The sequence below is a fragment of the Lepidochelys olivacea genome, assembly GCF_965140295.1.
Source record: "Lepidochelys olivacea isolate rLepOli2 genome assembly, chromosome: 13".
In the NCBI taxonomy this organism is placed as follows: Eukaryota; Metazoa; Chordata; order Testudines; family Cheloniidae; genus Lepidochelys; species Lepidochelys olivacea.
The window spans coordinates 15,664,574-15,692,400 of NC_140423.1; the positions used below are offsets into that span (position 1 = coordinate 15,664,574).

Below are 27,827 nucleotides of genomic sequence, written 5' to 3' on the forward strand. Positions count from 1 at the left end.
CTGAGCATTATCCACTTGGTCTCAGTTGAGGTCACTATTCTATGTTTTGGTTCCACTGCACCCCATATATTTTATTAATTATTATTATTATTATTACTTATTCTGCTTATTCAGAGCAGAAAGATGGTCCCTGCCTTCAAGAGCTTAATATCTATTAAAAAGAGGTGGAAAGAACATAACAATGGGAGGCAGGACTCCTGCATTCTATTCTCAACTCTGCCAGGGACATGAAAAAGTCAAGTCACCTAACCACTCTGGGCTTTGGTGTACCCTTATGTAAAAATGTATCCTAATAGTTATCCTACCTCACAGGAGGTGTTGGGAGGCCAAGTTGATGCATGTTAGTAAAATGCACAAGAATCCTTGGGGAAAAGGTGGCATTTACTTGGCTAAGTGCCAGGTATTATTATTGTCATGGTTGGCTCACACCTGATTTTTCACAGGCCTCTTGAAACAAAACAAGACCACAAAAGCCCAAGCATTTTTTCACATGTGTACGAACCCCAGAAACTCCAATTCTAAACATTTTTGGCACTCAAGGCAATATTACAATTAAAAATAGTAAATATTTTTATTGTATTCAAGTAACCTTTGCATAAGTAGCCTGACATCCTCTCTGCATATGTAAAAATGAAGATGTTTCCCTAGCAGCATTCCTGTGTAGCTATCCAAAAAAACCAAACCAAAATAAAACAACAAACAAAAAACACGCCATACATCCAAAATCAGCTGTGGAGGAAGGAAAAAAATGAACCAAGTGATTAAAAGCATAGTTCCACTAGCATCCCTTTGTTCTTGAGTTCAGGAATCTTTAATTGGTGCAGCACAATGCCCACAGGCAAGTTTCTGACAAAGCATTTCCTGTTCAGAAGAACATGCAAAGTCCATTAAGAGAGCACGCAGACTGTGGAGAACGGATAGTCACGTAGGGGTATATATACGCTCACTGTGTTTGTGGGTAGGGCCTCTCAGACAACTGGTGCACCAAGACAAGAAAACATCCCATCTACTTGCTGGTGGAAGACAAGCTTGTTTGGAGACTAAACCAGTTGACGATTATCAGCACCAAGGAGTCAGCTTCCAGATGGCATGAAACAACTTTCGATTGTAATTTTGAAATCCTGGAAAACAATAACTTGAAAAAGGAATGTGTTCATGCATTTGGGAACTGAAAGCTTCTAAACCACAATAAAAGTCCATTCCCAGACTTGTTGTTCACTTACTTTACACTCATTGCATTCCATAGACAGTCTGAATCACGGGCAGCAGACAGCTCCTATAAAGAAGACCATAGGAACATCATTAGATGTCCATCTGCTGGAAGACACTTGCCAAAATAGGCCATATATTTACTTTTACTTGCTCAATTCACACAGAACTTTTAAATTAAAGGGATAACCACAGTACTTGTCACGTCTGGGACACCTTTCACTCTAGGGAGAGACACACTAATGAATTATGCCTTACACTACTAGCTAGGGAGGCAGGTGAGTGTTATTGTCTGCATGACACAGATTGGTAAACTGAGACACACAGTGGTTACGTGACTTGCCCAAGCTCATACAGGAAGTCACTGGCAAAAGTGAAAATAGAACAAGGAGTGCTAATTCCCAATTCTCTGTGCGATCCACTAGACTGTACCACGTGTCAGCGTGTAAAGCGTGTAAACATAATGTTAAAATATATCAAAAGTTTTCCTCCTCCCTAATAGCTCATTATATGCAGAGGGGCTGCTAGGTTGCTTGTGCAAAGATTATTTTAATTAAATCAAAATCTTTACTATTTTTAACTGAAATATTTCCCCAAAGGCCAAATTTATAAAAGGCATGATAAAAATCTGTGTGCATGACCATGCCTGCAGTTACTGTAAGTGCACATGCAAAGCAGGTAAATGTATGAACAAATTGCTGCTTGGGTGAACTACATCACTGTACACAGCACCCAGACAGTGCTCTCTGTACCGGGCCCATATAGTGCCCCCTTCACCATGTAAGCCCTGGGAAAGGGGCTGTGAAGCTTGGTCTACACTTTTAGAAGTTTTACCACCTGGTTATGTTGATTAGGGGTGTGTGATTTCTTTTGCTGACATTGCTATTAAGCCCTAGATGCAGTTATATTGGTATAAAAGTGCTTGTATCTGCATAGTTTATGTCTGTTCAGGGAAACCAGATAAGCTATGTTGGTAGAAATACTTTTATACCAATATAATTGTGTCTACACTAGGATGTCTCTGCTGGTTTAACTATACCAGCATAGCTAAACTGCCAACACCTTTAAGTGTAAACGACGCCTAAGAGATGCACAGGGGTAATTTCTCCCTAGGTGCCTCACTAGCTATTTATGCACACACCACCTCTGATGGTCACATTGGCAATAATCACATGAGCTTTGCACATGTTTCTTAGCTAAGGACCCAAATCTCTGCCTTTTGAAAAAATTGATCCTAATGGCCATGTACTTCTGACAAGGCTAATGCAATCCACTGGCTGTAATTGTGTGGCGGATTTGTCCTTTTTCTTATGACCCCAGCACATGAGTCTTTCATGTATGTCATTGTTCTGCGAGTACAACCAGTTCTCACTCCCTTGTAATCAGTACCTTCATTTTCGTGTTAACGTAACCAAATAATCAGTATCCAAGGCCTTATGCATAGCGCAACTGTATTGCCAGCTCTTGCAATTTTATTGTGAGTTCGGCAATATTTCATGTTTTTCCAGGACCCAGTGCCTGGAGTCAGAATATCAGCTTTTATTTGTTTGTTTGTTTGTTTGTTTTAAGTAAGTTTCAAGCCTTTGTAGTTGTGGAACAAAACTTGGAAACATGAACCGCAAAGGTTCAGAAACCGAGAGGCAAATAAAAACAACCCCAACTGTATTTCTTTTAAAATTGCATGATTTGTAGCCAATCTCATGATCATTTGGGGCATGATCGTTCATTCTTAACACATTGGAAAGATGGGCCTTTTCAAATACAAATGAAGCCTTATGGATGAGGCATTTAAAATATAGTTTTCTTCCACCTGGTCATCATAATTTGTCTCACATAAAAACTTTTTTTTACTGACCACTGTGCTTTTAAAAAAAGAAAACTGGTGATGAATCATCTGAATTTTCCATCCATTTGCAAGTCAGTTTTCTTAAGAAAGCTCTCAAGGGTGAGAGCCCTTTTTCTGTCCATAGCAGAAGCTGCTATGAGCTTACTCTCACAGACTGTTTTATAGGACCGCTTACTCACCAGTTCCAACACACTTTTATGCTCTAATTTCAATGCTGTATGTTTCTAGAGAAACTTTAAAATCAGACTGGACAAGTATTCTAGAAGAAACACTGTAGGGACAATTTTGCATTGATGACCTGAAAGGTCTTTTACATCTTTGGCTTCAGTGATTTGAAAAAGCAAGCAGCACATCTTGGGCCAACCCAGCAGCAGTCAGAGATGGGGGAGAAAATGACTGAACATCCTTACCCTGCTGATTTACATCTCAGTAATTTGTATCAGGCTGCTGACTTTCATACTCCTTGTTTCTCATTTTATAATATATTATTTTTAAGGTTAACAAAGAAGAAATAAGGGGAAGGTAACAGGTAACCTAAAATAGATAAATCACAGTGATGAGTCAGAATCAAAAGTCCAAACTCCAGTTTTGCAAGTGTTTGAAATCTGGGTAAATCCAGATGCAAATTTCACAGGTGGGGTCACAACCAACCCCCCCCCCCCAATACATCTTTGGGGCATTCAAAATCAAAAACAAATTCTGGTGTGTGTGCCCGCCTCTAATACACATACTATAGTCTCTCTGGTACATAAGAATGGCCATACTGGGTCAGACCAAAGGTCCATCTAGCCCAGTATCCTGTCTTCTGACAGTGGCCAATGCCAGGTGCCCCAGAGGGAATGAACAGAACAGGCAATCGTCAAGTGATCCATCCCCTATCACCCATTCCCACCTTCTGGCAAACAGAGGCTAGGGACACCATCCCTGCCCATTCTGGCTAATGGTTCATTTCTGATCCCTGTTATAGTCTTAGCCACATTAAGTCTGTGGTCTCTGTGCTGTGTCTTCCAGAGATCAGATAGAAATAACTTTTGTTATCCCTGGCCTTGGGATAAAGTAAAGTGGTGGTCTACTTTAGTCGTACAAGGGACATCTCCTTAGCTGGTATAAATCAGCATAGCTCCACTGAAGTCTCTCCTAGGAATTTCACTAGCAATGTAGTGCTATGCTAATGTACACTGAGCTTCTGACCGAATAGTCTCCATATCACAGGAGGAAAGCTCTAAGCCAACCAGTCCGCTAAGCTATGGCCCAGTACGGACTTTTAATTTTGAAACTCCACGCCAGTTTGAAAGCATGGGCCAAATTCTATCTTCAGCTACATACACACAATTCCTATGGGGCAAAATCCTGGCTGAATTGAAGTTGATGAACGCATTGTCATTGACTTCAACACATCCAGGATTTCACCCATGCATGTTAAAGGGTGCTGTATGTTTGCAGTTGAGGGCAGAATTTGCCCTTATATGTGTTCACCGTTATACTAGCAGACTGCCTCAAAGTAAAATGCAAAGATTTGTAGTTTGCTGTCTCCACCAACCCATGTGCACATTTGCCTTTGTGCACACTTGTATATGCACTTTGAAGCACAGACAATAGTATACACACGTGATTTTCACATGCCAATTCTACTAGAGCAAATTAGCAGCTATTAGTGGATCAAAGTGCACACGATTTGCATGAATGAAAAATTGTGCATGCACCAGGGAAGACTGGGTTGAGGCCCTACTGAAAAATCCAAATTACTTGAAAGTTAATTGTACATCTGTGACAACCTAAACCCATGTATAATGCTTATCTTTGAATTAGTCCTGAATTAGCATGAAGACTCATGAACTTTGCATTTAATATGCACAAATTAATTTGGACCAGAGAAAGAAAAGCAATGAAATAGGGGGAGTATAAACTTGTAATCACGCCCTCTGATCATCGGTACCAGAGTAATCTAGTCAAAGGTCCCCAAAGTGTGGTTAGGTTTGGGTTTTTGGTTTTTTTAATGATAAAATGACTTCATCATCCATGAATGAATTGAATCGAATGTAGGACAAATAGTGAGACATATGAATAACTCTTATGACATTTGCAATGTCTCGATCTGTGCTGGTTTATTTAGGTGGTATCTAAGCTTCTTTTGAAAGAGCGAGCATGACTAACTGAAGGGGAGACACTCCAGAAGGATGAGCCAGGAGCCAGTGGTGGAAGAGTTATGGCATTCAAAACCTTCTTGGGTTAAATATCTGGTCATTATGAGCAATAATAGCACTGGTTATTTCACAAGAACTCCACTTGCCTGGGCAGCCTTTACCAGACTCACTAGCCACAGTGGTACAGGCCCACTGGAAAGGAAGCTGTCTGGTGCCCCAAATGTCTCATTTTAAATAGCACCAAATAATGCCTAGGGCTAGTTCTGTGCATTTGTAGCCATTTGACCTAAGTAACATCCTCAACATTTGCCTTTGTACCCAATCTGCCCATAGATGTTGTATTAACACCTTCATTTCCAGGTAGCCATCAAAATGGTTAGTTGTGTGAGCAATTAACTTTTCAGAGGCACGCAGCTGTCATTTATAATAGCAAGGGTTGCCGCACAAAAAAGCAAGTGTTACTAAAAGGCACCCATATTTGAAAATTTAGTCCAGTATTTGTGTAAGTAAATAATTATCAGACTAGAACATGTTCCCATGTGACATTGGAGACTCTCCAGGCAGTTCTTTTGAAATGAAATAGTTATAGAAATAATGTTATGCATTAGCCCTATCCATTCCAGACACAGGTGAGACTGCAAAGTAGGGGGTAAGAAAATTGGCTTGGCTAAAATAAGAAGTGATCTGATTCCTCACTCAGATACAGGCTAAATCAGAAAATAAATATAGGATAATATAGGAGGTTTCCTTTGTTTTTTAAGTTTTGTTAATTCCTTCCTCCCCCCGCCTCCCAGTGCATCTATACTTTCTGGGGGTGGATGTGCCATGTTATCACCAGAGTACCTGTCTCCTGATATTACCATCCTGACCACCAGGCATATCTGACCAGCTGTCACACAAGACTGCTTGGTCTTATGAAATGCCCAGCTCAGTGCTGGATATGCTAGAGGTCTCCCCCCAAGGGAAAACTCAAAAGCTTAATTGCTTATTTTGTTAAAGGAAACTTCCTGTAATGTTTGCAGTATTGTTTTGTTTGTTTTGTCTGTTTTTTTTTTAAAAAAGTAATCCTATCAGACTTAATATTTATATTCCTGCAAAACAGTTAGAGAGGGTGGTGTTAAAATAAGAACCTATCCAAAGGCTCCCATTCTCCATTATAGTCTGTCATTTTTAGAGTAAGCTATACTCTAGTTCTTTTATCCCTGTTAAATTCTACAACACTTTTCAATAAGATCTGGATAGTTCAAATATGTATTCAGATTTCTCTGAATTGAATTTCTGAACTAGAATTAGGGGCTAGCCATATAGTTGAGATCAAGACCTAGAGTTTCCCAAAACTCTGGGGCCGAAACCCTCAAAGTTATTTAGCCTCCTAACTTACATTGATTTCAGCAGAAGTTAGGAATCTAAATACCTTTGAGGGTCTGGGCCTGGTGGTTCAAGTCGTTTCTTTCGGCTTCCCCATTTTGTCTGACACTTAGGAAAACATCTTGGCTATTTAAAACCTTTGAGGAACGTGACTCTCTCAGCTAAAATGCTCAAGGAGGGTTTCCCCTGTGTGTTACCTTCCACTACACTTCTTATCCTCGCGTGCATTCAGAGAAAGTACCTCAGCTCAGCAGTGCAAATAATCAAGTCTTTAATCGCAACTAGGCCTTAATAATTTCTAGCATTTCAACAATATTGTGGTGAGTAAAGTGAGACATTCGTTTCCTTTATGTACGCAATGAGAGATACATGCAGTAGAAGGCTGGTTTATTACAGGAAATGTATGTTGCCGCACACAGACACATTGCACACAGGCTGGCTTGGTTTAATTGGGATGATCTGAGGCCACGGAATTGGAGTGCTCAACCAAGGAAAACATCTCCTCTCAGCCCTTGCAGCAGAGTTAACTCGTCTTTCCTCTGTATTTAGACTAAAAGATTGCAAGAGGCTTTTAAAAAGCCGAATGTTACAGTTTGCTGAAAGGCAGATGCACCAGTTATCTGGGGAGTCCCTGTCTGTGGCACCTAGACAAAAATGACTTGGCAGGCCAAAAAGCCAGGAAATTAATTTTCTTGTCTTCAGAACACAGTGCGCGCCATAGTGCCTGGATAGATTGAATTTGTTATGATAGCAAAACAAGTTCTATGGAAACCATTGTGAAACCTTGGAGGGAAGCTGCCCAGGAGGCTTGGGGAAAGCCGTTTTTGTTTGTTGTGCTTGGCATCACTTTGCTCTGGACGAATATGCTTTAATTTTGTGGGGGGACCCAAGAGAGCATTCCTCTTTTTCCATACCAAAAAGCCTGCCAAGCTGGCATTAACGTCCTCCTCTTTCCAGCTGCTCCTTTCCAAACACACTGTGCCTCCTAAAGATAGTCTTCACAGTGGCTGGGACTGGTGGAAAACATGAAGCCTGCATGGATTAGCAAAGGAATTCATTTGGGCTGACAAACTGGGTTTCCCTCTATAAACAGCAGTAGTGTTTTCATCTACTGGACTGCACAGCAAACTTCACATCCCCTTTCTCCTCCTCCCCCTATATGCCTGCCCAGAGTTCAGCTGTGGTAAAAGGCACACTACAAGGTTCTACTTCTGGGGGATGTAAAACAACATGAAATCAATGAGGCATTTTTAACCATCCCTGTCCTCAAAGGGTTGGGGGGTTTTCACTTTGGTAAATAGAGGATGGGGCTTTTTAGTTATTTTTGATTCCGGGTAAAAGGGAAATAAAATACCTCCTTTTATCACTAGTTTAGGGACCTTATAAGCATCCTGCACCATATACTTCTATAATTACTTTTTTCCCCCAACAGATGTCCTGCAAAAGCATCATAAACTAAACTCAGGGCTAACAGGATTTATGTTCAGCCAGGATGTTCTGCTTCTCTGCTTTGTATAATACCTCAGGAGGGTTTTTGTGTAACCACTTTACCTTGTATTTTTCTGTATGTGTGGTCGCTAGATCTCTATTGTCTCTTTTACTCACAACCAGCACGTGATTATACATTGCAGCAACCCAAGAGCATAGGGTGAAAATGAGTCCCTGAAAATGAAATATCCCTGGTTCCAGGTACTTGGTATTGGTTTTACAAAATAGGTGCTGGTTTTTGTAAACCAGCAATCTAACCCAGTGCAAGTGACAGCAGACTGGCTAAACAGCTATGCACCTTAAAGCTCTCCAACCAGACTTGTCATATGTTCTCATCCTCTCTTCCCCACAAAGCTAGTGAGCCCACCATCGCATGAGTTCCCCACTTCCAATTGCCAAAGCCCTTCTGTGAATACTTCCTTGACACCGCACCTAAAATCATCCCCTGCCCTGCCGCACCCTGCTGCTGGGACTCTGATCCATTCATTTAACTTTCTCAATATACGTGTATCTCCAAGTGCTGATCCACTGCTGCTCAGCATTGGTTGTATGTAGAAACATGTAAGTGCCAGTGAGGCGATCAAATCCCTTACAAAAAGAAAAGGAGTACTTGTGGCACCTTAGAGACTTAGAGAAAGGTGCCACAAGTTACTCCTTTTCTTTTTGCGAAGACAGACTAACACGGCTGTTACTCTAAATCCCTTACAGTCATTCTCTGTATTAACACTGCAATTCAATATAAAGGATCGATAGTGTGTACAATCATGGCACTTAAGCATGCAAAGTAGGAGTGCAAATGCACTTACCATTGTGTGTGTAAAAATCAGGGTATATGAGTTCAGCTACTAGATGGGCGAAATCACAAAAGGAATGAAGTCCTTGTCTAGTTTTAGGTTCCTATACCTACTTACTGGACAATGTGGAAAATCCCACCATATTTTCTATGGCCTGTGATGTCATTACTCTGTTGCCAGGGTACTTTGCCATTTCATTAATACTTCATAGTTGTATTATGATAGTACCCACATTATGCTGCCCTTTATAACTGTCCCTGCCCTTTAACAAAAATTTGGGCTGGGGTTGACGATGGTTGTGGTTGGGAGTGTGTCCCCCACAAGATTTTACAAACTGGGCAGTGAGCACATCCTACCTAGAACTGCCTCACCTATCAATGTCTTTATTTTACCCTGAAAATGATGCTTATAAACAAGGTGGCATCCCCTATGCTGGTCAGGGTCCCCTTTCTCATAGAATTTGGAGACAGAAAAGACCTTCTACATCATCCAGTCCATCCTCTAGACTCTAATGTACAATTTTTTCCTTCAGTACATTGTCTAGTGTTTTGTCCAGTCTTGTTTGTTTTTTAAGTCAGTTTTTGAAGGGAAAGAAGCAATGCAGGCTAAGAGAGTCTTAACAGAAGAATGTAGCAAGGCAGAACACAGGATTTCACAGGCTGTTGCTTTAAGTACAGCCATTGACTGCCTAGGATTTTGCAGCTGGAGGCAGCCATGCTGAACCACAGAGGAAAACAAAGCCCAGCAGATTTCCAAAATATCAACAGCTGGATGCAAATGACATTTCAGAATTAAAAAAAAGAAAAAGAAAATAAAAAGAACTCTCTCACCCGCTTCTGACGCTGCCCCCACACAGTGACACCCCAGGTCGCTTTGGGCACTTGATAAACAACCTGGAGATTGTTATAGCTAACATTTATGGGTGTGGAAATATATCCACCAATAATGTTTGCACTGTAACTTTTGCACGAAAATAGACATTTGGGGGCAGGAAGGGATGGGAGTCGATGTCCCCAAGAACTGGTGCTGACAGCAAGTGGAGCCTTCCATAGGCAGGTCAGCGATTCAGAGGCAGACCAGGTGCAGCAGTGACCAGCAGTCATTACCAACTGATGACCTTATATCCTTTAAAAAGTGGTGATTTACATCAAAAATAAAGACTGAGCTATTATTATTGTTGATTACAGTAGTGCCTGTGGACCAGCCGAGAATGGGACCCCATTGTGCTGTACAAACAGAATAGGAGACAGCCCTTGTCCCAGAGAATCTAACTAAAGCTGACTGGCAGCCTTGCTGAGAGGCTGATCATTGAATTAGCCACAGAGATGGGCCTACTCTCTCACTCCTGAAGCCAGGAGACTCGCAGTGCAATAAGGGGAAAGCCTTCATTGCTGTTGCCCACTCTAGGTCCAGTTCAGCACAGCATTTATGCACATACTGCAAGCTGTTCTTCATCAAAACACAGAAGCGTATGCGTATCATGAAGACAGCAGGACTTAAGCACACACTTAAGGACTTTACTGAATAGGGATGAAGCGCTGAATCAGGGCCTTACTGGAGTCAGTCTCTAGAGGCTTCAGTCTGGCACCTTTCCCCAGCAAAGAATCCCCTTCATTTTTATTCCTTTTACATTTAGCATTTTTGTCCCTCCTGAATCTTTTCTCTCCATGGCTGGGCACCTTCTTGTTTTCTTGCTGCTGGCCCACATGACCAGGAAGGTAATTCCATCCCAGAGGCTTCTTACTACTGGCTGCAAATAGATGCCAGGAAAGCATGCTATACTGTAGAATACCATTTGAGCCTGCATCCAGCTGCTGACAAATGCCTAAGTGTGTGGTGCGTTATACAGCCAAGTCACCTGCAATCACACAAATTATGGGAGTGTGGTAATTAGAATTTACAGCTGTTCTTTTGATTGATTTTGGCGTTCTTCCCCAGACAGCTGGCTCGGGGTCCTTCCCCTCTGCACTTAGCCATGGGCTATGGAAACCGGCAGTAGTCACCTATCAGACCAATTTCCATAGTACAGGCCCAAGTCCTCAAGAAAAAACTGACATGTTCTGGTCATGCCTTGCCACATCACAAAGCAGCACTTCCCCATTGTGAGAACTGCATTATCACGACACAACGCTGCAACATTACATCAATAGCCTTCATCAAAATGATGTTGCATTGAAACCATGAGGAGGCAACATCACCTCACGACTAATTAGCCGGGTCTGTATACCTGCTCTTATTATTGCCAACCCGTCACCCTTCAACCCTCTGTTTAATCCACGGTTTGTAATGACTCTTACCAATTGTTAGAGTAGCACTTCCATTGTTGTTGTGTATTGAATAATGTGTTTGTCTGATAGATTATACAGAGCAAGAGATATAGTATGAGCCAGACTTTGAAAAACTTTGAGGGCCTGATCCAGATACGTGCCTATCTCCCAGTGGGAGCTGAAATGATTTAGGCACCTAAACTCCATTTGATTGCTGGGCATGTCACTGATTTCAATGGTAGTTAAGTGCCTAAATACTTTTGAGGATCTGGGCCTTAGTACCTGGCAGACGGCACTCAGAAACTTGCAGTATCATACCCCATGGGTGCTAATTTGTGCTTCTCATATGTGTTCATAATTACTACAACAGCATGTGCAAACTAGGTGATTGGAAATAACTACATTTGCAGTTATATGCAGTTGCCGGATTTTCTCATATAGCTGTGGACTGGGTGCACATATTAAGCATGAAATTGCATAGCTATAATTTTGCAAAATCTGTCCCAATGTGCACAATGGATATTTGTTTACAAAAGAACTCAGAAGTTGGGCAATCCTAATTGGTGACTAATATCTGTTATGGGGGGGGGGAGCCACATGCTTCTGAGCCTCGGAGTATCAATTTATATGAACAGAAACAACATTCCTTTACAAACACAAAACATTTATTAAATTGGTTCATTTATTTATTTAGTCATTGAGAAAAAGATGAAGATCCAAAATGTTACTAATGTGTTGTTGAAGTGGGTGTATTTGTCTCTTGAGTATTTACACCAGGAAGAAATTTAGACTTGTTGGTTTGGAAAAGAATCTTGCTATCCCCATAAGGGCACTTTGAAAGGGCAATGGTGATTTGGTATGGTCTCAGGATTCACTATGAATGTTTTTTATAGTTCTGTCTTCATTTAGTTCCCCACTCTACAAAACAAACATTATTCCCATCTAAGCAGCCTTCCCTGCAGAAATACAGTCGACTGGAACAAATTATTAAACAATCAATTTGTAAGCACCGAGGGGATAATAGGGTGATAAGTAATACCCAGCATGGATTTGTCAAGAACAAATCATGCCAAACCAACCTAATTTCCTTTTTTGACAGGGTTACTGGCCTAGTGGATAGAGCGGAAGCAGTAGACGTGACTTATCTTGATTTTAGTAAAAAGAAAAGGAGTACTTGTGGCACCTTAGAGACTAACAAATTTATTTGAGCATAAGCTTTCGTGAGAACAGCTCACTTCATTGGATGCATGCAGTGGAAAATACAGTGGGGAGATTTTATATACACAGAGAACATGAAACAATGGGTGTTACCCAGACGTTCTGGTTAAACTTGGATTTAAACTTGGAGGGTGGTCAGTTTGGATGAGCTATTGCCAGCAGGAGAGTGAGTTTGTGTGTGTGTGTGTGTGTCCCCGGAAAAAAGGGGGGTGGTGAGAAAGCCTGGATTTGTGCTGGAAATGGCCCACCTTGATTACCATGCACATTGTAGGGAGAGTGGTCACTTTGGATGAGCTATTACCTGCAGGAGAGTGAGTTTGTGTGTGTATGGGAGCGGGGGGGTGAGAAAACCTGGATTTGTGCTGGAAATGGCCCACCTTGATGATCACTTTAGATAAGCTATTACCAGCAGGACAGTGGGGTGGGAGGAGGTATTGTTTCATAATCTCTGTGTGTATATAATGTCTGCTGCAGTTTCCACGGTATGCATCCGATGAAGTGAGCTGTAGCTCAAGAAGCTCATGCTCAAATAAATTGGTTAGTCTCTAAGGTGCCACAAGTACTCCTTTTCTTTTTGCGAATACAGACTAACATGGCTGTTACTCTGAAACCATACACACTGTAACAAGAATGATCAGGTAAGGTGAGCTATTACCAGCAGGAGAGGAGAAAAAAACCCCAACCTTTTGTAGTGATAATCAAGGTGGGCCATTTCCAGCAGTTGACAAGAACATCTGAGGAACAGTAGTGGGGAGAAATAAACACTGGGAAAATAGTTTTACTTTGTGTAATGACACATCCACTCCCAGTCTTTATTCAAGCCTAATGTAATGGTGTCCAGTTTGCTAATTAATTCCAATTCAGCAGTCTCTCGTTGGAGTCTGTTTTTGAAGTTTTTTTTGTTGAAGAATTGCAACTTTTAGGTCTGTAATCGAGTGACCAGAGAGATTGAAGTGTTCTCCGACTGGTTTTTGAATGTTATAATTCTTGACGTCTGATTTGTGTCCATTTATTTTTTTACGTAGAGACTGTCCTGTTTAGCCAATGTACATGGCAGAGGGGCATTGCTGGCACATGATGGCATATATCACATTGGTAGATGTGCAGGTGAACGAGCCTCTGATAGTGTGGCTGATGTGATTAGGCCCCATGATGGTGTCCCCTGAATAGATATATGGACACAGTTGGCAATAGGCTTTGTTGCAAGGATAGGTTCCTGGGTTAGTGTTTTTGTTGTGTGGTGTGTGGTTGCTGGTGAGTATTTGCTTCAGGTTGGGGGGCTGTCTGTAAGCAAGGCCTGGCCTGTCTCCCAAGATCTGTGAGAGTGATGGGTCGTCCTTCAGGATAGGTTGTAGATCCTTGATGATGCGCTGGAGAGGTTTTAGTTGGGGTCTGCAGGTGATGGCTAGTGGCGTTCTGTTATTTTCTTTGATTTTAGTAAAGCTTTTGTCACTGGCCCACGTGACATTCTCATAAGCAAACTAGGGAAATGTGGAATTACTATAAAATGGGTGCACAACTGTTTGAAAACCCATACTCAAAGAATAGTTATCAGTGGTTCCCTGTCAAACTGGGAGATCACATCTAGTGTAGTACCATAGGAGTTTGCCCTGGGTTTGGTACAATTCAGTACTTTCCTCAGTGCCTTGAATAAAGGAGTGGAGAGAATGCTTATAAACAGGGACATCATTTGTGAGCATTTAGAACATTACATGTGATTATATTTTATCTGGCAAATTCTGGGGGTGGGGGAAGAGGACAAAAAATGGAGCCTATAGACCTATGAAAAGTGGGGAGGGGACAAACTAATGTTGGGAGGAACTGCCCCCCACCACCACCACCTTGCCCATAGTAAATGATGATCCTGCTTATAAAATCTGAGGATGACAGCAAGATGGGAGAGGTTGCAAGCACTTTGAAGGATAGGATTAGAATTCAAAATGATCTTGACAAATTAGAGAATTGGTCTGAAATCAACAAAATGAAATTCAATAAAGACAAGTGCACAGTGCTTCACTTAGGAAGGAAAAATTAACTGCATCAATACAAAAAATGCGAATAACTGCTAGGTAGGAAAGGAGGACTTGTGGCACCTTAAAGACTAATCAATTTATTTGAGCATAAGCTTTCGTGAGCTACAGCTCACTTCATCGGATGCAATACTGCACAAAAGGGTCTGGGGTTATAGTGGACCACAAACTGAATATGAGCCAACAATGTGGAGTTGCAAAAACGGATAATATCTTTCTAGAGTGTATTAACAGTAGTGTCATATGTATAGCATGGCAGGTAATTGTTCCATTCTAATCAGCACTGCTGAAGCCTGAGCTGGAGTACTGTATCCCGTTTGGGGCACCACACTTTAAGAAAGATGTGGACAAATTGTTGAGAGGAACAAAAATGATAAAAGGTTTAGAAAATCCAGCCTATGAGGAAAGGTTAAAAAACTGGATATGTTTAGTGTTGAGAAAAGAAGTATGAGGGGAGAACCTGATAACAGATCAGGAATTCCCCATCATTGGAGGTTTTTAAGGACATGTTGGACAAACATCAGTCAAGGCATACTTGGTCCTGCATCAGCATGGGAGGATGGACTTGATGACCTTTTGGGTCCCTTCCAGCCCTACACCTCTCTGATTCTATGACTATACTTATAATAGACAATTGTCTTTGGATGTACTCCATTCTCCAGTGAGATCACGCCAGACATTAGCAAGTGCTTTGATTTTAGAGAGGAGGGTGTTTTATTACTATAGAGTTCGAAAACCTGTTCTAGTTGGGTTGAAACTCACCCAGAATCATAGCCAGAGATGGGTAATGTGCTTCTTGTAAAAACAAACAAAAACACAAATATATTCAATACAAGTTACAAATGCAGGGTCATAGGCTGGCCATGTATGCAAGTGTATAGACCTGTAGATTGTCATACAGTTGACAATTACTGGACGCTTCTTAAACCATGCCCCTGAGATTCTATGATGAATACAGCTTTATTGGTCTTGCCTGTACTACATGGGTATATACATAGCACAAAGTCTTGTACAGTTGTATAATTTGGAATGGCTCATTAAAACCTGAGACAGATTCTCTGGGGCAGTCTCTTCTTTAATTGTTCCAAAGTCTTGACCTAGAATCTGGAGGGGATGTCCCCAAAGCATTGGGCCCAGATTTTTAAAATAGTCTCAGGGCCCCATTGGTTTAAATTATTGCTATTATTATGAGGTTGGGAATTACCCAACCTTATAACCCTTAATCCCGCCTTCAAAAATAAAATGATCTATCTGCTACTGTACAATGAAGAGTTCAATGTAGTTTCTGGTAATTGGCACCTTTTTTTCTTACTTAAAACAAAAGTTTTCTCACTAGCACAATTTACTCATACTGAAAGTTTTGACTCTTTGGATGATGGATATAAAGTTTTCTTATCATCTCAGACTATTTGCTGGTAAAAGGTTTCAGACCTTATTTAGATGAAATGCAAATACAGATGTAGTGCTGGTTTCCTGTAGTCTTTAGTTTTTTTCTTGAAATTACAGTGTCGTTTGGTGGGTTTTAGCAAGCTTCTGCAATAAATAGATCTTCTGGGCATGTCATATATTCTAATACCTGCACATGCACTGGACATGGTATCTTCACAACAAGGTTCTATTATGGATCATAACTCTCGTCCTAATATTAGTAGCCCAAAGCTCAAAATGTTCATCTTTTGGAGGGCGTGTAATGGGAGTGGGATATATACACAAGAACAGATTTTATTCAGTTTAAGACTGAGATTTTCAATAGACCCTAAGGAAGTTAAGTGCCTTAACAGTAGGGCTTCTTACAGAATAAAGGATGACTCAGCATGGGTAAGGGTGGCAGAATGTGGCCCAGTAATTAGTTATGTGACTAAATTGAAATCACCAGAAACGCTTTGGTGCTTTCGGGCTGGGAGGGGACAGGACAGATTAGGTTATTGCCTGTACATCTATTTTAAAAAAACTATCTAAAAATAATGGTTTTGTTTCCCAGCCAATGAAATATATGTTCTAATAATTTGTTTGTGGCAGAAAAGTTAATAAGTAACAGCACTTAGAAGACATAAGCAGTGGATGAACATGAACATGCAGTAGCTAGCTTTTTTGATTCCTATACCATAATTATTTTCAGCCAAAAGTGCCCTTTTCCCAGTCCATTTTTCATTCTCGTTTTTAAAATGCTTCATTAAATGGCTACTATCACCTCCTCCCAGAGAGGTTAAGTCTAGGACTGTATGAAACTGCAGAATGACAAGTGAACAACAGTAGGTTAGTATGTGTGCTTTTCCTCCCAGTTCTTGCTATTTTAGAGGTATTGTGGTAACTGCTGGGACTTGCCTTAGTACTTAAGACAAGAGGTGTACATTACAGTAGCAAAAATCATAGAATCATAGAATATCAGGGTTGGAAGAGACCTCAGGAGGTCATCTAGTCCAACCCCCTGCTCAAAGCAGGACCAATCCCCAAAATTGCCCCAAATCCCTAAATGGCCCCTTCAAGGATTGAACTCACAACCCTGGGTTTAGCAGGCCAATGCTCAAACCACTGAGCTATCCCTCCCCCTCTGAGCTATCCCTCCCCCCTAAATCCATTTTGGTTTTGCTGTTTTGAATTTAAAAGTAAGATTTGTTAATAGCGAACAGCACATCTTATCTCAGCATTTATTTAACAAGCTGATAGGGCTCAACATATCCACTCATAGACAAGTGTAAGCATGATTCACCACTGCATTACTCCAGTTTACACCAGTGCAATAGGGTTACATCAGCCTAAAATAGGAGCGACCAAGCCCTGGTCTACACCAGGCGGGGGATCGATCTAAGTTACGCAACTTCAGCTACGTGACTAACGTAGCTGAAGTCGACATGCTTAGATCGACTCACCGTGGTGTCTCCACCGCGGTGAGTCGACTACTGCCACTCCCCCGTCGACTCCGCCTGCGCCTCTTGTGGCGATGGAGTACAGGAGTCGACGGGAGAGCGCTTGGGGGTCGATGACACAATAAATCGATCCCCGCTGGATTGATCGCTGCCCGCTGATCTGGTGGGTAGTGTAGACATACCAGTGGAGACTCCTGTCCTGTGTTTATGTCCCTTCTTTGGCTTCAGTCCGTTTGCTGGAAGTAAACACTTGTGTATTGCTTTAACCATCCATTCTGGTTTAAGGAAATCAACTACCTCCCCCACTTCTATATAAGTTTGTACATATTTATTCAATGAGCAAGTGTAGGTACTTGGACTATTTCACTTGATCTCATCACAAGTTAACTAAAACTAAACTCCATTTTAATCTCTTCTCAGTAACTTACTACTATCAATCACAGAGAGCCAGTTGCATGACTCAAACACATATCCGTCTCTTACAATTTCAGCTAAAACACCCTGGCATCAAATAATTGCACAATGAAAGTTATATCTAAATATATGCAAACAGAAATAAAGTTTTTAAAAAAACTTTGGTATTAGCTAATACAAATCAAATCCGCAAGGAGGTGCTGGACTTCCACATCACACCAAATCCAATTCAGGTGTCCACTGGCAGTATATATATTTTTGAAGTCACAATTTACACTTCCAGAACTCCCACATGATGATTTCGAATCACTTTCCAGTCCATCATGTAGGTCTTCCTAACTTATATAAAGATTGAACAGACAAACAATCAAGCACTATAAGTGGAATATTTAGGCTCCTCATTCTTTGCATGATTGTCTAGAGCAGTGGTTCTCAAAGCCAGTCCGCTGCTTGTTCAGGGAAAGCCCCTGGTGCGCCAGACCGGTTTGTTTACTTGCCACGTCCACAGGTTCGGCTGATCGCAGCTCCCACTGGCCACAGTTTGCCATTCCAGGAAAATGGGGGCTCCGGGAAGTGGCGTGGGCCAAGGACGTGCTGGCCACCCTTCCCGCAGGCCCCATTGGCCTGAAACGGCGAACTGTGGCCAGTGGGAGCCGCGATCGGCCAAACCTGCAGACGCGGCAGGTAAACAAACCAGTCTGGCGCTCCAGGGACTTTCCCTGAACAAGCGGCGGACCGGCTTTGAGAACCACTGGTCTAGAGGTTTGATGTGATTAAGGAGTCTTGCTCCTTAATTATACAGGGCCTGATTGTGGTATAGAGCCTTACTCACACTGATTAGTACCTCACTCCACTGAGTCATGGATTGGAACACCAATGACTGTATTTGGTACCATACTGAACGTCTGTGGTCTACCCAAGCTTGAGTACATGCAGTGCTGTAGACCACTCAGAAGAAGGGTGCTAGGAAAGGGTGCTTGACAAAGCCCTGGCTGGGATGATTTAGTTGGGGATTGGTCCGGCTTTGAGCAGGGGGGTTGGACTAGATGACCTCCTGAGGTCCCTTCCAACCCTGATATTCTATGATTCTATGAAAGACCTGTAGAGTTGAATATTCCCTGTGACTGGCATGGCATGCTGATCCACCCCATCCCCTGATGATTGAGAGTCATAAATTCAGCCCCCATATGATAGTTTTCTGGGCATTAGAGGGATAGAGTCTCCAAATCAGTTCAAGATACCTCCAGCAACAATATGTTAATACCTAATGGCTTGTAGAAAAGGAGGGAAAGTACATGAAAGTTTTGCATGAAAGTGCACTTTCTTGATTTCCAGCTGACGCAAATTCTTCCTCCAGCTCAATGTGTAGGCAGAGTTTGTGCCTATCTTAGAATCTTCTTATGAGAAACCAATGATAAAATACTGTAATCCATCAAGCAAACAGGAAATCACACTTCTGAAACAAAAATTGCTTTGCAATTGCAAATCAACAAACCTTCCCTTGCTGAGAAAAGTTAAGTGACAAGTTAATGTGTGCGTCCTAGAAACACTGCAGTACCAGTTATTCCCAGTTCATGGAGAAGCAGTCTAGAATCCTTAATTCATTGGCATCCAGTGGGCTTAAAAAGGGAAAACATTTAAATAACTGAAACCACCACAGATAACCCTTTATTATCATTTAAAACTCTTAACATCTCACTCTTCATAATGTGATATTTGCTATCTTTTCCCAGCGGAGACTTCGGACTTTATAAATAACACCTCTCCCCCATTTGCTGTTTGTACTTGAGATTTCAGTCCTCTTATTGTGGGATCTTAATAAACTGGTTTCCACAGAATTAAACAACCAGGTTAACTGTGTGAAAGCCCTCTGGCCACAAAAGTGTAATGACTTAACCAGTGACTTACAAACTCAGGTGTGACTTATTACTAATTTACAAGGCTGTAACTATTTGCCTGATGTGAAGCATGGCAAAACAGTAAAGGAATCCAACAACTATGCAAGCAGTTATAGGAATGGAGTCTGGGGCCAGTGCAAGTTTCAAATTAGCTATGCTCTGGCAAACAGCTCCATTTTTTTCTCTCTTTATACATTCATTTTTTCCTTACTTCATTGAGAAGAAAATGCCTTTAAGGACCACTTTCCTGGCCCAGACTGTTTGCTGTTTATGATAGTATTCTGCACTTCTGGGTAGTAACTTTTGTCTGAGGATCTCAAAGATGAGTAAATGCAGAGATAGAGCTGTTAAGGTCCAAGTTTTCAAACATATTACCTAATCTGAGTTGCCTCAATTTTTGGATGTCCAAACTGAAACATCTAAGGCCTGATTCTCAGAGGTACTGAGCACTAATAACTTGATTGAAGTTTATGCAAACTGCCCTGAGTACTTCAAGGTGGACATCTGAAGACTTAGGCACTTAGGGCCAGATTCGCAAATGTATTTAGATGCTTAAAGATGGAGAGAGGTGGCTCCAGGAGTTAGGCATCTAACCTGCATAGGCAATTCTGACAACCCCATTAGGTGCTAATCTGCATCTTTAGGCACCTCAGTACCTTTGAAAATCAGACCCTTAGTGGACACTTCAGAGAATGCTGGTCTCTGTGACTGGGCCAAAGCTACATGACAAGTTAGTGGCAAAGCTGAGAACCAAGCGTAGGCATGCTAGCAGCTAGTCTTGTGCTCTAACCACAAGGTAACACTTCTTAGTGACACATTTAAGGGTGAATTTTTATAAACGAGTGATGCCCAGCTTCCCTGTCAGGAGGGACATTGACAATAATAGAACTATGCAAAATCCACTCTGGATTTCTAGGGTCCTAATAATCAGCAATGTGAACAACTTACTGATCTGTCTAGAATTTTCCCTCAATACTTGTGATGCATTCTGCACACAGGAGATTTTGGGTTTGAAAGGAACAGACATTTTTTCACTCTTCTCTCACAGACCTGCCCAGCTTCCCTGTTAATAATTCTGGGTACAGTAGCACAATATCCATTTTCTCTTCTTTGTTCCTTACTTTGCAAGTAGCCCTATTGAAGTATGATAACTAGAGGGTATTCAAAACATTCTGGACCAAATCCAGGTCCCCTGAACTCGATGAGAGTTTTGATATTAATCTAGGTGAAGCCAAGCTTTAGCCACAAGTGCAAATATTACTTCATTGCAGTGCAATGTATTTAGATTCTGTTTTCCATCAGCTTTCTAGATGATATGTGAGATTCTTGGAAAGATCTTGTTGGTTGGATGGGTTTTGTGTCCATTTAAACTGGCATAAAGTTTGGGCATGGAGGCAGAATTACCATTTACTTTTAAATATCTATCTTGTTTCAAGAGTTTGCTTAATTAAATGACATTAACAACCTAGCTTGTTATGTGAGGGATGGTGGGAGAGTGAGGAAACACACAGCTAATGGGGAGGAGAAGGAGGAATGGGTCCAGGTGGGGTTCAAACTTATTCTTTAAACTAGGGAGTTGAATTTTGTAACAGATGAATACATTAGGAGTAATTCAATGAGTCTGAGCTGAGTACCTCTTTCTAGATCCCAGAATGTATCTTTCATTCTGTTATTTACAAAACTAGTAAGTTCCCCTGTTTTTTTACCAGTGTAGCTTGCTGGGGCTTGGCTCCTTCCTTCTGATATATCTGAGTCTGTACCTTAGGAAGTTGATGTGCTCACATGTTCAAAGGATAGTTTTCCAAGACAGAGGGTATAACATATTTCATATACTGAATGGTAGGATCAAGCACATAATATGTGGCTGTACCATCTTAGGGAGCCAAATAAAATATTTCTCTTCTATATATAGCCAACTGAAATCCAACTGCAAAGACATTTCTGAATCTCAAAATTAGATTATTCTTGAAAGAGCATTTTTATTCCTTTAATACTATGATGATTTTTTTTAATCTCTGCACTGTGTTTAAATAGGAGCCAAAGGCTTTCACAATGAATTTAAAAGAAATCTAAAGAGATCTGACAGATAAAAAGAAACTGACTATAAAGTATGGCCATTTTATGAGAAAAAAGTTTCACCTCCTTTGTGGTTGAAACAAAGATGTAACTTTCAGAATTTCTTTGCACATAACTTTCCTGTTCTTCGTAGATAATGCAAAAATCTAATGCATTTACATGGCCATCATGTAATCTAAAAGAGGCTGAGATTAGATTTGGCATATTTGTATCATGTTTCATTTGGGCCACTAAGATGATAATTATATGGAATTACTGTAAAAGGCAGTGACTAGTCTTTGACCTGGCTTATAAGACACATGGAGCTCCTGTGCCTCAGAAATATCAGATCAAATTATTGGCACTTCTCGTACAGTTTGAATCAAGGTCATTTAGCAGAATAATTTTTAATATTCATTTTTAGATAATATTATCAGTTAGGAAATGCAAAAAACCCCAGTAAAATAGAGTGCTGGATCTGAGGCAACAAAAGGTCAGCGGTTAAGTTCTGCCTTGTGTATTGTGTATGCCGAAATGTCCGTTTAATAAACCAAGACACACTATGAAAGAGTAGCCGATAACTGTAACATTTGGCCTTATGAAATAGGCTGGAGGTTAAAATTTTTTTCTCAAAAATGGTTTTGCAAATCTTTTTCAGAGCTGATAGATACACACCTTAGCTGGATACAAAACATTATATGAAACAGAATGACTGTGATCTTTGATCCAAGCAATCAAAGTAAAAGGTAATTGATATTTTTCTGCCTTTTCTCCAGCTGTGTGTTTTCTTAACCTTATACTTATTTTAAAAAAAAAATTAAAAATTCTGCCACTTTTAATTTGGCGTAAAATCTTTTAAGTCTTTTTTTAAAATTCCTCTTGCTTCCATTTTATATACCTTGTAGATTTCCTGAAATATCTGGGGCTTGGTGGGCAGGGAAGAGGCATTGGATTGTGCATGCTCTGTGTATAAGAATATTGACATTTACATTTGGTGGCTACTCTGTGTCATTAGAACCCCCAGTTCGCCTGGGTGTATCAAACTGTGTTCCTAGCAAACATGTCACTCTACAACTGTGAGGAAAGATCGTCCTCCCCACTCCTCACTGTGGGTCTCTTTTATGCAGTCAGTTCCTTAAGGCATAGTCTGCACTTGTTTCACATGCAGAACCACTGGCAATGTCTACGAATAAGCAGGATTTCTTAACTGCAGCACAGAGAAGAGAGGGGAATTTATCCTGCAATGCAGATTAGTTTCATCTCCTTTAGTGAGAATTTTGGGCCAGATCCTGCAGACCTCACTGTCACAGGACTCCACCTGGGCAAGAAAGTCCTCTCACTTGCCCTGGTTTTATGGTGGCCTGGCTGTAGTGATGTGACTAAGAATTACTTCTGATTTATGCAGCCACAAGGACCTGACTCAATGCTCACCATGGCCAGTGAGAGTATTTTCTTTGATTTCAATGATCATTGGGTAGGGTCCTAAGTGAGAAGAGAATCAAGCTCACTTTAAGTGGCTACACATCCACTTAAATCAAGTCTGACTTTGGCCCACTGCTTAGAATGGAGCATTGCTTGATTGAGAACTCCATGACCCCTTTTTAAAAAAAATCTTTGCCTGGATATTTCATTTGCTGGCTCAAGCTTTTAAATTTATTTATCAAGAGGGGGTTTGATTTTTTAAAATGTATTTATTTATTAAAACTGACTTTATCATGTGCATGTAAACTTGGGATCTTGCATCGTCAGCCCATGACATTAGTAATAACAGTCCTTTTACTGTGAGGATGTTAACCAGCAAAAATACAATAGCAGTCCTTGTACTATTGCTGGTTAACATCCTCACAGTAAAAGTGCTAGCAAGAATCCTTTAAGGCTTCTACTGTTTTTAACTGGCAAGTCTCGAATGTATACATGAGTACTACAGTTCCCACTAACTTCCCTGCTGCAATGAGTTAGGCAGGGTGTTTTCTATCATTAACACCCCCCCCCCTTTTTTAAGGGATTTATTACTCATCTGTTAAAAGTTGCTCTGAGCAAAAGCCTGGCACAGTAGAGTTTTGCAAGTCAGAGTTTTGACCCTGTTGTGTTTGTCTTGTAAAGAGCTACTTTACTACAAATTTACATGCAGCCTTTTTGCAATAATACAGATTTAAACTGAAAAGTCAAGGGGACATTCAATTCTGGACCCTTTTTCTAGTGGTGTAGCCATCTGTAATTTAAACCCCTCCACAATGACTCCAGTGGAGCTATGCCAGGTTACACCAGCTGAGGATCTACCTTGTGTAATGTGGACTTGACCTTTTGTAAAGCAACAAAAATAGACACCTGAACTGAGGGTTGAAAAGAATTCAGATCTCTCATATGGATTTTGACTCTTTGGGTTTTATCTGTCTAGGCTCATAAAGGCCACAGTAAAATAGCTCGTCACAAACATTAATGAATTTATCCCCACACACACCCCCCATTAGGCAGGTGAGCTGAGGCACAGAGAGTTTAAGTGACTTGCCCAAGGTCATGCAGGATGTCTGTGGTGAGCTGCCAGCAGCACCCAGGTCTTGTCTAGATTCCCCCAACTACAAGCCCTTCCTATGCATTATGGATCCATAATGTCAAAGTCAGAGTGGATGGAATCCACCCCCGGCACAGAGACCAAATAAACAAGCTTGTGCAGGGAGACGATGCAGCACATGAAGAGGCAGAATCCGTTCCTCAAGAAGGGCACCAGCCACCACTGTGACCGCAGCACAATCCCTTAACGTAGGTGTTTGTGACCACTGAATCGGTACTGTTGCTAGTATAGTCCCCAACACCTCTCCATGCTGACCTATGTGGGCTGGGCAGATGATTTGACATCCCTGTGTCTGCCAGTCCGCTCACTCCCCATACAGCAGAACTACCTGTTTCACTGGGCTGGTGAATGCAGGAGTGTTGAGAGGGGATAGGGGGAGTGGCTTGGTTGCTATTACACTGGGAGAATTTCACCCACTGTACACTAATACCTCCCATTGTTCAGGCAGATTATGCACAACATACCACACTTTGCTGCATCTTTACAGAGTCCAAGGATTGTATATCAGGGCTGCAACACATTCAGAGTTACAGTCTTTTCAATGGTTTATTGTGTTTTTTTATGTATATTACCTTAAAAATTAAAAATATGATTTAAAAAAAGTCAAAGGCCAAATTCTCAAAGGGCTTTTTTTTTTTTTGCGTGTACAGTTTGTATTTATAGTGAATCATGCACTTGCAAATCAGACTTCTTGTGCCTGTAACAATCCAAGTTACATGCTCAAGCAGGTCACTGAAGATGCCAGCACTTCAATTCATGCCCATAATCCAAGTGAAGAGCAAAATTACCAGTGCAAATTGCACTCACAAAATGACAACCATCCTATTGAAAATGTGGCTCAGTATTTGTGCATGACACAGCCAACATTTGCATGTGCCAAATGGGAATCTAATAGAAAAGCGACTGTCTCACTTTGCTCAGGTGCTTATTTGCATGTGCAAATATGGGGGAGAAGGCATTGTTGCAGTCATGGTTTTGAAGGCCCTTGGAAAACTGGACAGTAAAGTACTAACTCTAACCCAAAGTAATGCAGACTGCAGTAATGCATGATGTTTGAGCTATACTGTTGCTTGTAGCTATTGCAGGGAACTCCAAGTATTATTTTCATGTATTCCATATTAAATGGAGTCACACACAAGGATAAGCTGCAGTAGGAATTCTAGCCTGAGAATTTCCCTGTTCTGTTCAGCTGACATCAGATATTATTTAAATGTTCATTCTTTATTAGTTAATTTTCATAATGTTTGCTTATGTCCTCATAATGTGGCTTGTCCTGTTTTAGCAGCTCTTCTGGCTTCTCATGAAAACATAGGCGACAGTACACGACAAAGCAGGCACACAACAGGCACCTTAAAATGATAACATTTTATTTATTAGTCAGATCATTTCTGTTTACTCTCAGCCAAAGAGTAGTGTGATTGGGCTCAGAGGACTCCGACACTGGACTAGGCCAGCCATTTGTCTAGTCTACTTTGGACAGTCCTCTTTTGCTAAGGTTTGGCCCCTGTCTGGTATTGAGACAAAACCGGATGTGGTTGTGCAGACAGAGAAAACCATTTTGAATGGCATGCCGCCTTCACCCCACCAGCATGCACCATACGTATGAGATCACACCAGCAAGGGAGGGGGGAAGGTGGTCTTCAAAATGGCTTCCTCATGCAGTGTGATTTCACTTGCACAGTGCATGTGAAGTCATGTCAGCAGGGATAGGGTCACGCCATTCCTGGAAATACTGGAATGTTTTCTGGGTATGTGGAAGTGTCCACCCTATACTGGATATTTTAACTATGGGCATTTCTACACTACAGCTGTAAGTCAACCTAATATAGGTCGACTTACAGCCAGCACGATAACTACCCTTCTTCTGTCGGTGGTGCGCATCCTCACCCGGAGCACTTCCACTGACTGAAGAGTGGCAGGGTGGGAGGGACTGAGAGCCAGGGCTCTCAGCTCTGCGCAGCTCTCCACAGGAAGTCCAGCTATGCCCTCAGCTCTTGCCTCCCAGCTCCCAGGCGGAAGCGGAGGGCAGCTGCCTGAGCTTCTCAGCTCCCTGAGCAGGGAGTCTCCAGGCAGCAGCCCAGATGGGAGTGGGCAGCTGGAGGCTTCTGGGCTCTAACTGCCCAGCTTTCTTGACAAGACAGCCAACAGCTGATATAAGTAACACAGTGTCTACACCGACTACACCAACATAAGCGCTACACCTCTCCTGGGGGTGGAATTATGATGTCCGTGTAGTAGGGCACTTACATCGGTGGGACAAGGCTGTGGTGTGTACACTGACAGAATGAGGTCGATGTCAGCTGCCTTACGTCAACCTAATGGTGTAGTGTAGACCAGGCCTATGCTATCACAAAAAGAGAGACATTTAGAGATGAAAGTCAGATCAGAATGCAAACTTCCTCCAAAGTTTGGGTGTGTCTGGATTTGTAGCTCCCATTCAGCCCACAATAGAAACTCAGGTCACTACAATCAGATCTGGATATGGATTCAGATTCTCCCAAAATACTAGGGAAGACAGGTTCAACATGAATGGTTTCATTCAGCCCAGTGTCGAGATAACCCTGAGCTGGGAAGATTGGCTCCAGTTGCTGTTATTTTATTTATTTGTCACGCAGTAGTGCTTAGGAGCCCCAGATTTAGACCAGTTGTGCAAGGTGCTGTACAAACAGGATTGCTTGTCCTTCTCTTAAAGCTGCAGTGTTGTGGCTCAGGCCCATTTATAGTAAGAAGACAGCAGCCTCTGGCTAGCTTAATTTACAGCCTTATTGATTCATGCTGACTTTCATTAGTAGTAAATATATACAAGGATGAGAGTTTGCTTTGCAGCCCTCAGGAACCAACAGCCTGACTTGTCATAGCACAGACAAACCTCTGCTCTTCCTTACACCCGTGAAGCCCCACCGCAGTCCAAGAAACGGTAACCAGTCAGGTTACAAAACTGTCTGGTTCACTGTGTTGCTCTGCTGGTTTTATTGTTGTACAGTCACTGTTGTCCACCCTGTCACCTCAGCCAATAAAACCCTGCAATGCAAATGAATGCAGCATGCAGGGGAGAAAGGGAAGCTGACTGTCAAATAAACCCCATAACCACTAGATTTCAACTGCTTCACTACATTGTCCACACTGTTTTGCACCTACCAGCTATAGTCTCATCCATATTTGCGCTGGAGACCAGATAGTAGCTGTTCTCCTGTCGCTGTGCTGTTAGCTTGGCAGCCCTGTCCTGCAGATTTTGCTTTCCTTGAGTTTTATTTTTAGCTGTAGAAACAAATGAAAAAAAATTCAGCATCCCAGATGAATTTCCCCCAGTAAGTTTAAGAAGATTAGTTTAGGTCTATTTTCCAAATAGGGTAAGTCTTTTTCACCTTTTTGTTTTCAGCTAAAATATTAGCCGTCCCTAGACTGAAATGACCTCTTGTCATCAGGAAGAATGTGATGTTTCCATCTGAGGTGGCTGTATTAAATTGACAGGAAATGTACATACAATATGTTTTTGAGACACTGACTGAACAAACGTGTTGATAAATAATTCAGCCTGCCGTTTCAGCCCACTCCTTTTTATAAAGGAAATGACCCCATAGAGTCGGTGCCCACTTCTTTCACCTCACTGCTATTTTTAGCAGTCAGAGGCTATGAAAAATTTCCATTGAAGATCTG

The 27,827-nt window shown here is 41.5% G+C and overlaps 1 protein-coding gene and 1 long non-coding RNA gene across 3 annotated transcripts in view; one reads left to right on the forward strand and one right to left on the reverse strand.

Annotated features, from left to right (window-relative positions):
* Positions 1-27,827, forward strand: part of NFATC2 (nuclear factor of activated T cells 2) — a 131,913-nt gene that overhangs the window by 97,018 nt on the left and 7,068 nt on the right. The window lies entirely within an intron of this gene.
* On the reverse strand, positions 649-27,655 carry LOC311529514. The gene is made up of 4 exons (XR_014713828.1): positions 27,536-27,655; positions 27,309-27,428; positions 1,224-1,276; positions 649-1,121 (listed from the first exon to the last, which is right to left on the reverse strand). It is a non-coding gene; the product is annotated as an uncharacterized lncRNA (long non-coding RNA).